The sequence below is a fragment of the Taudactylus pleione genome, unplaced genomic scaffold, assembly GCF_031769625.1.
Source record: "Taudactylus pleione unplaced genomic scaffold, aTauple2 ptg000592l, whole genome shotgun sequence".
NCBI classification, from domain to species: domain Eukaryota; kingdom Metazoa; phylum Chordata; class Amphibia; order Anura; family Myobatrachidae; genus Taudactylus; species Taudactylus pleione.
In genome coordinates this window covers 168,581-176,934 of record NW_028284994.1, presented here as the reverse complement: position 1 = coordinate 176,934, position 8,354 = coordinate 168,581, and the positions used below count along the sequence as shown (strand labels likewise).

Sequence of the window (8,354 nt, the reverse complement as noted above, 5' to 3'; positions counted from 1 at the left end):
TGGGGGGTCACTAGCTCCCCAGGGATCCCCAGCCTGGGCTGAATAGTGGTCAGGGTTAATGCTTCAACTGGTGGGCCCAGTGAAAAGGCTCCCCTGGCTGTGGCATTAGCCCCCTCACTAGAAAAGGTCAGGTGCTGGTTCTGATGAATACAGGGGGACCCTACTAATTTTTCCCCCTGTATTTCCAGAACTGGATCAGTACCCAGTGCTGGTTGCGCAGTACCCCTATGTAATTTGTCCCATGTATTTTGGCAACCAGGGCTGGTTCTAACTAGCCCAGTGCTTGATGTGCTTAAGTACAGGGGACCCCTACATTGTTTGTCCCTTGTATTTAAGCAACACCAGCACTGGGTCTCTAAAAGCCCAGGGTTCTTTTGTGGAGGGGGGGATGAAATTTTTTTTTCTTTTTTTCACAGTTTTTTTTTTTTACAGCAGCAGCACAGACGGATCTCTCTGATCCCATCCGTGCTCTGTGTCAATGACACAGATGCATGCAGCATGTATCTCCTGGTCCATGCATGCAGGTGTATTATGGAAATACATAGCAGCACAGAGGGGTCTCACTGATCCTGTCCGTGCTTCTGTGTCAATGACATAAATGCATGTAGCACGGATCTTCCTGGTCCGTGCTACATGCATCTGTGTCATATCCCACTGGATCTATTGACTATGCAAATCATTAAATCGTGCACCATAGATTGGGTGAACATCGTTCACTTCAGCTGCCGGAGAGAGTTCAAGGGTGATTGCTGTGTATAATCTGCTATAATAACAAAGTGGAAAGCAAAACATTGTGCAGCCAGGAACATTACTGGTCAATGAATGTACAATGTAACCATGGAAAAAGGGTACTATTTTTGGAGGAAGGGAGGGACCAAGTGTACAAAAGTGTCTCAATACACAAAGGGCAACATTAATGAGTATTAACAAAACACATGGGAAAGGGCTAATGAAAATATGTGATTTGTTGTCTTGTGAAACCCTTCCCCGCTATAGGGTGACACTCCCGATGATGTCCGGTGTATTGGGTAGGTTCTGAGAGTCAGGTACACTGCATCAGGGATGTTTTCTCTTTCTTCCTTGGCAGAGAGGTGAAGACAAACCAACCCCAGACCCAAGAATCACACAGGGTTAGAAAATCTCAGTTTATTTAACAGGCCACAGTTCTGACTTTAGATGATGGAAAATGTAGTCAAAATTAAACAGTAAAATGCGTAACGTCAATGGTACTATAGCATTTCCATATGTAGTTAAGATAATTTACATATAACACATAACCATGTAATAGCGAATCCTTAAATAAACATTCCTTTACACTAATAACACTTAAGCAGAGTCTCAGCTGCTCTTCTATGTCTTTTTTCTCTGTGCTGTCACATCCAAGTGTGAAATCTTACTTTAAATCTCTCTACGGCTGTTGACGCCATGTGTATGCACCTTGCGTATGGCGATAAAGATATGCAAATGTGAATGCACAGTTTACAAAACGTGTGATGCATACACAATACCTTCCCTTATTGTAACACCAACAGTATGCATAATAATTGCTATCTTCATATCAAAATACAATGTGAATTATAGTGCAATATATATCACAGCATAATAACTTTATTTGAAAGCAAGTGAACACACATACACACACAGTTTCTGTGGTCCAATGCGCAAAAGTAATATTGTATTTAAAGTATATATGACATTATTATTACAAGTTATACAGTGGCACAATATAGTTCAAGAAAACAGGTCAGAGTTACAAACCAGTAGACATACGTTCGCATGCGCTCCCTGGATTCAGAGTTCAGTCATCACCAAATGACTGGTAGAATACAGCTACTGCTCTCTGGATCAGTGAACCCTAATTTATACAGTTAAATTATGGGTGTGTATAATAGCAGGCTGTGTCGTCTTCCATTGGTCCAGGGACGGGACATTTCCAGTTCACTGGGGGTCATTGGTTGGTTCAAACAGTGGGTGATGCCTAGGCTTAGAATGCTGTTACTGGACTTCACCTCTGGGTTCCCTCCAAAAAACTAGCTCAAATCAACCATTGCTATATGCTATTATTAAACATAAATCTGGCATTGCTAATATCTGCTTGCCGCAATGTGCGACAATCTATTCGCAATCACAGGATTACTGCTAACACAATTCTGTACATTTTAACCCCAAACTTGATGTTAATATGTGATCCCGTTGCTGGACTATGTATAGCTGGTTTTCTTCTCTTCAATTTATATTTGTATTTTTTGGTGTTATCTCAGAGGAAATATGCAACCATTACAGAGGTACAATGGTTATAGTAAATTAATGATTATGAAAGGAAAATTTGGTTACAAGAAATGCCTAAAAATGTATTGGGAACAATTACGTTAGATTAATGTGTGGCCAATCAAATTAATCTCTCACGGCCACAAGGGGGAACTTGTCACCACAGCTAGCTGGCAATTAATTGTGAAATAAAATATACCTTAGGAATATTGAGGATGAGAGACATTGCCTAAATTGAAAACATCATTAATTGTTACTTTAGAAACACTGCACATACTGTATATATTTTAAAGTGAGAAATATATATTAAATAGGTTTGACTGTATAAATGTTTAGTAGCATGCATGTAGAGGTATTTGTTTTACACTGAGACTATGGATCATTGTTAAAAGAAACAGATTTTGTGTGTATGTCTGCGAGTGTGTTTGCATATATATTAAGGAGCTAGGTAATGTCTGCATACAGATACAATATGTCTGTAACAAATAAGATAAAATCAGCAGGTCACTTGGCTTAGATCACTTAAAATGCACACAGATTGTGGTATGTGCAAAGACCACAGAAATCCGCATGCCCTTAGCAATTGTACATTATCTGGCCCATTGTTCAAAGGAACTTAGAACATAAGATCAATTGATCCACATACAAGTCCCAATTGTTGGTGTTTACACTCTAAATAAGCAAAGGAAAAACCTTTGATGAGCTATCAGACTTTAAGGCTCCAGCTAACTTGATTTAGATCTCCTTTGAGATTAACTGCCTAACCTATAATTACCTACTGCATTGGAACCTGTGAGAATATGCCAGTTAATGCATAAGATTTGGGATATAAGGCATTATTTAATTTTTTATTTAATATTTCTAACTTTGACACCAGTCTCTCGGCATTGGTGTCCCTGCACAGCCTACTACCATTGGTTGCTGCACTGCACTCTCCTCACAGGCATGGCATGGCTCTCCCAACCAGCATGGACAGTCACAGCACCCCCTTCTTCCTGTGTCTCACCCTGCTTCTCTTTCTTTGACTGGGCAAATCACCCAGATCTGTATCACTCCGCCTCCACATTGAAAATCACAGGAGTCATCCAATATAGTTTCACAATACATTTTCCCATGACTGTTACATAGTGACATGTGCTCCTCCTGAGCCTCAGCTCTCTCCTTGTGTCAAGTGATGCCCCTTTTTGGGGGTATCACAGTCTGGCTGTGGAAAATGTGCAGCCTTTACAAATGAATTCCTCCCCTCTCCCCCTCTGTCTTAAGAAATGCACAGGGTTAACCTGGAGAATTTATTTGGGTTTTAATCATTCATACACCATTGTCTATGAATTTATTATATATATTTTTGTGTTTTCTGGTATATATATTGTATTTATGATTGTATTAAATTTATATTTATGTGATTTACTCCAGCACTTCCCATTGTCTTCTGTTAACCTGGAGAAGGACATGAACATACTGTAAATTACTGATTGTTAGTTTTTGAATTATACTGTATATCTAGTACCACAATATGAACTATGGAGCCATATTTCAAATCAGTATTGTATATGTTATTTATCTAAAATGTGTTTTTATGGCTTAGTATATGAAATTTGGTGCCATATTTTCAAAGGGAAAGTTCTACAGTATATCACTAAGAAATCGCTACACACACCCCATCCTCACTGACTCTGATCCCCATATACTATACACGCTGTTTATACCCTCTAGATGAATTATGATTTTATTCTAAACAGTTTTATTGTTATTAAAATTATATTATTAATAATATATTATTGAATAAAGAAATATATATATTTTTGTAGAAAAAAAAGGTTTACACTGATATTCAAACCCTAAATTCCTGGTATGATATGCAGTCACCTTACCCCTACGCTATAACACCTATAGGCAAATCCTGACATCTTTTACCTCTTACATAGTGAAAATTAACTGAAACTGACAGCTTCTGTTATAGAGTTCTAGTTTACAGCTAGAAATATAGTAACAGTTTTGTTTGCATTGAAATATGGTGCTATATTTCCTAGTGCTATTTTCTATTGTATGTTGTTTATCTAAGAATGTTATTTATGGCTACAGTATATGAAATTTAGGGCCATATTTCCAAGCGCTATTTTCTATTCTTTAGGATCTTTTACTGTATATGTAGTCAAAGTATGCAGGGCATTTTGTAAGCGTGTCTATCACTGCAATGGGAGGCAGCTTACTGTACAGGATCTTTCTCTCCAGCTTTCTACTTATGCAGCTGCAGTATACTTTTCTAAAAATGGCAACCATCTGTCTGAAAAGTGGTACTGCACTATATTTCAGCCTCCTTACACATGTCTGACAGTTATATTTTGGCGGGGCTGATTATCTCATGCCATGAATGGCAGGCCTTGGCACAATTTTCAGAAAGGTGTATGTGGACACATCTGTAGGCCCCAAAGCAGTGGCAGAGTGGAAATACTAAATGATACTCTCATATTGAAATTGCAGAAACTAATGGCTGAAACACAAAGGAATTTGTTTGAATGTTCACCCTTGACACTATTTTCAGGTAGACATAGTCCGAGTAGGAATCATAAACTTACCCCCTTTGAGATACCGTTTGGGTCTCCAGCTAGAACAGGATATTATTTACCTCAGCAACTGCAGCATGAGCATGCAGATTTGACACAGTATGTCATTCACTTGCAACAATTACTAACCAAAATATGCCACCAGGTGTCTGCCTCTATTCCAGATCCCAATTTCTTAGGAGAAACCCATGACCTTGAGCCAGGCGATAGGGTGGTCATAAAGAAACACATGTGGAATCGATTGGACCCATGACTTGAAGGTCCCTACCAAGTTCTTCTCACTGCCCCAACCTTACTGAAGGTGACAGAACGAGACACTTGTATCAACACATTGCATTGCAAGAAGATTAAAAAGGATAAAAGAACTGACATTATCATTGGTCTGGCTATTCAAGGGAGACCTTGGAATAATTATATCAGTCTTAACTGCATCTAATTGTGACCTCCAACAAATGATGGATTACTTCATTGTCTCACATGTGGTTCCAGCTTATCAGACTCATCCAAATTGAATACTTCATAACCTTGATCAGTATATTCACTGTTATTATTTTCTATACCATTGTATATGTATGATAGGGATTATTGCCATTCCTGTCAATAAGTAACTGTGATTGCTAAGTGCATTACATATGCTCATACCCCTCATGAATAGTTCCCATAACAGATGTTTTTTTTTTAATATGAATTGTAGTAGATAGGATTGGCAAATGGGATAGTGACATTAATGAATCTCTGATCTCACTGCTTGGAATCAGTAGAGTTCCTAAGTAGTGACATATGGGGGTCAATCAATGTTGGGAAAGGTAGGTTATTTATAATGTAGTAATTTCAACAAAAAAGGGGACTGATCAAATTAAACATTGAATTTTGCTTTGATCAAATGTATGCTGACATTGAGAGATGGGAATGTACACCTGCTGATAAATACATATGTTTCTATTGTGGGAAGTACTGGAGATTTATAAACAAATGTTGGAATGGAAGGTCACATATGGATTCTAAGAAGTAATGAGCAGAACCTCTTAATTATGTTACAATGGGATGTTACTATCTGCACCTTCAATGAACAAAGGTTCTTTAATACTTGCCAAATATAATAGGAAACATTTAGATATGAGTAGTTATTTGCTTATTAATAATAATGCAATCCTGCCCCCTGCCATTAATACAAATAGAATGTACAGTGTATATGTGACGCTGATACATTTCTTGGCAAACATTGATGCATGCTCAGAATATGATATTATATGCAAAGTAGAAGCTATATTAATGCTTGACATGCCTAATACGGGTTAGAGTACTGTAGGAACACTATGGTTCTCCACCCATTATTGACCCTTTCCTTTCCAGATAGCCTAGTTACTTGAAATCTTGCCTTTATCAAGATGCAGTCAAGGCTGGATCACTGGCCACCTCTAAAACAGCCCCACATTGAGGATCATGGGGTCAGATTTCCTTCTTATGTGGTGGATACAGATGGGAAGTCAGGTCAGACCAGCCCTCATTCAGGGATATCTCACATGTAAGTGTTGTACTTTTTCCTTTATTTTCACTACTTAGAAACCACAAACAATTTAAATATTAAGAAAACATATTTTGTTAGAAAAAACAATGAGGAATTCAGGACACTTTGGTGGAGAAAACATCCATCCTCTTACTAATGTTTGGTGTTTGCTATCACCATGTAACAGTAATTGTCTCATGTATGATGAATGTGTTTCTGTCTGTTATGTGTTATATATGTTGTTAAAGGGTATTTTTGCCAAAGTACATAGTTCTTGCCACTTTTTAAAACAATAAATGTTTTTTGGTTTCACACACATCTTGACCTACAGTAGCAAAATCAAATAAACATTTCATGATTCAGATTGGAATGTATAATTTTTTGCCTTTTTTAAAATGTGATTCCGCCTCTTCTTCCTCTTCTGCATCCTCTTCTTGAGTACACACTGCACCTGGTTTGTGGGCTGCTTATTCATGTTGTCTGTTTTTCTGATCAGCTCTTTGAAGCTGAACCTCTTGTTGCAGCTGGAGCATTTTGAGCTAAAACATTTTGCAATGGTGAGGGTGGAATAGATTTGATTTCTAATCTGCTGTGTGATGGTGTCTGATCCCTTGTATCTTGCCTAAATTCCATTGTTCTTAAGTCCATCTCTGGAGTGAATTCCCAATAGGTTGATTAAACATATGATGTACTCATATTCCTATGTATTTTTCTTCCTCAGTGCAGTCCCACCAGGCAAATATGTACATTTGCCCCACCCTGTGGAAGCACCATGGCACCAGTAGTGTCTCCGCAGGAACACTAGCACAAGGAGAAGCTTCAGCCCTGACCCACTAACTTCCCTGCTACCAGCACTCTAGACCCCAGATATCCTCCTCTCTGGACCCCCCCATACAGAGGTCACACACACAGCCTCCCTGCCCTACTCAGTAACAGGGAGACTGCAGTGAAGTCTGTGATGCTGAAGACATTACAACAAAAGAAAGAGGATTCCGCACAGAACAATTTCAGCTCATGAATGTACCAACCATTTATTATTAATGTATGAATTACATCATTGAGTGTTGTTGGTGGTGCTCCCAAAGCTCAAAAGTACATGTACAAAAACAAAGAAGAAAAGTAGAGCTAGTCACTGGGGCACTCTTATAAATGGTTATGTATGTTCATAAAATATAACTTTTAATATTCATCAATAAAATAGTAAGGCACCATACATCCTATCCACAGTGCACAGATGATATAATAATCATCTGCTGTGATCATAAAGCGGCAAAATATTTGGTTAAATCTCTATGTCACTGGGTATATGATTGAAAGATATTAATTGATGAATAGGTATAATTAAACACATATTTGGTTTCGCTGCTCTACCTGTACATGTCTAATCCCAATCAGCCTCTTTTAACCTACAGCACCTGGTATTGCCAGGAGGTCTCCCATCCAAGTACTAGCCAGGCCTATCACTGTTTAGCTGCCAAGATCAGATGAGATTGGGCAATCAAATGATATAAGGCTGTAGGTATAATAACAGATTATGTTAGTAAATAAGCATACAAATAATGCTTTACAATAAGCGCTCTACCTGTTTATTACCCCTAAAGAATATATGTTAAGACTGAAAAAACATGTGTCTATCTAGGTTAATTTCACATGAATTACTTAAACAATGTAATAATGAATGGTCATGCTCAAGTATATATCAAAGTGCATTTAATAATTCATAATAAAATAAATGATCACAATGTGATAAGTATAAAAAATAGCAAAGCTTGATGACCAATATCTCTATACAAATGAGCTGCATATTCTAGTAAGGCTCTATAGTTTCTAATACGCACAATAAGACAGGAACAGAAGGGTGGGGGGTGGATAGTGGGGGATGAAAAGGGAACAAAGCAGTTTTTCTGTTTTAAAAAAATTGGGTCCTTTAGAAAAATATATGTATTTGTTAACTTGTTGATCTATTATTGATCAGTTTTTGTTTGGAATACAATAATTGATGGGTTAAAACCTTT

General features: G+C 37.8%; 1 pseudogene; it reads right to left on the bottom strand.

The window, feature by feature from the left end:
• Positions 1 to 7,742: 7,742 nt before the first annotated feature.
• Positions 7,743 to 7,860, bottom strand: LOC148481188 (5S ribosomal RNA; annotated as a pseudogene).
• Positions 7,861 to 8,354: the final 494 nt, after the last annotated feature.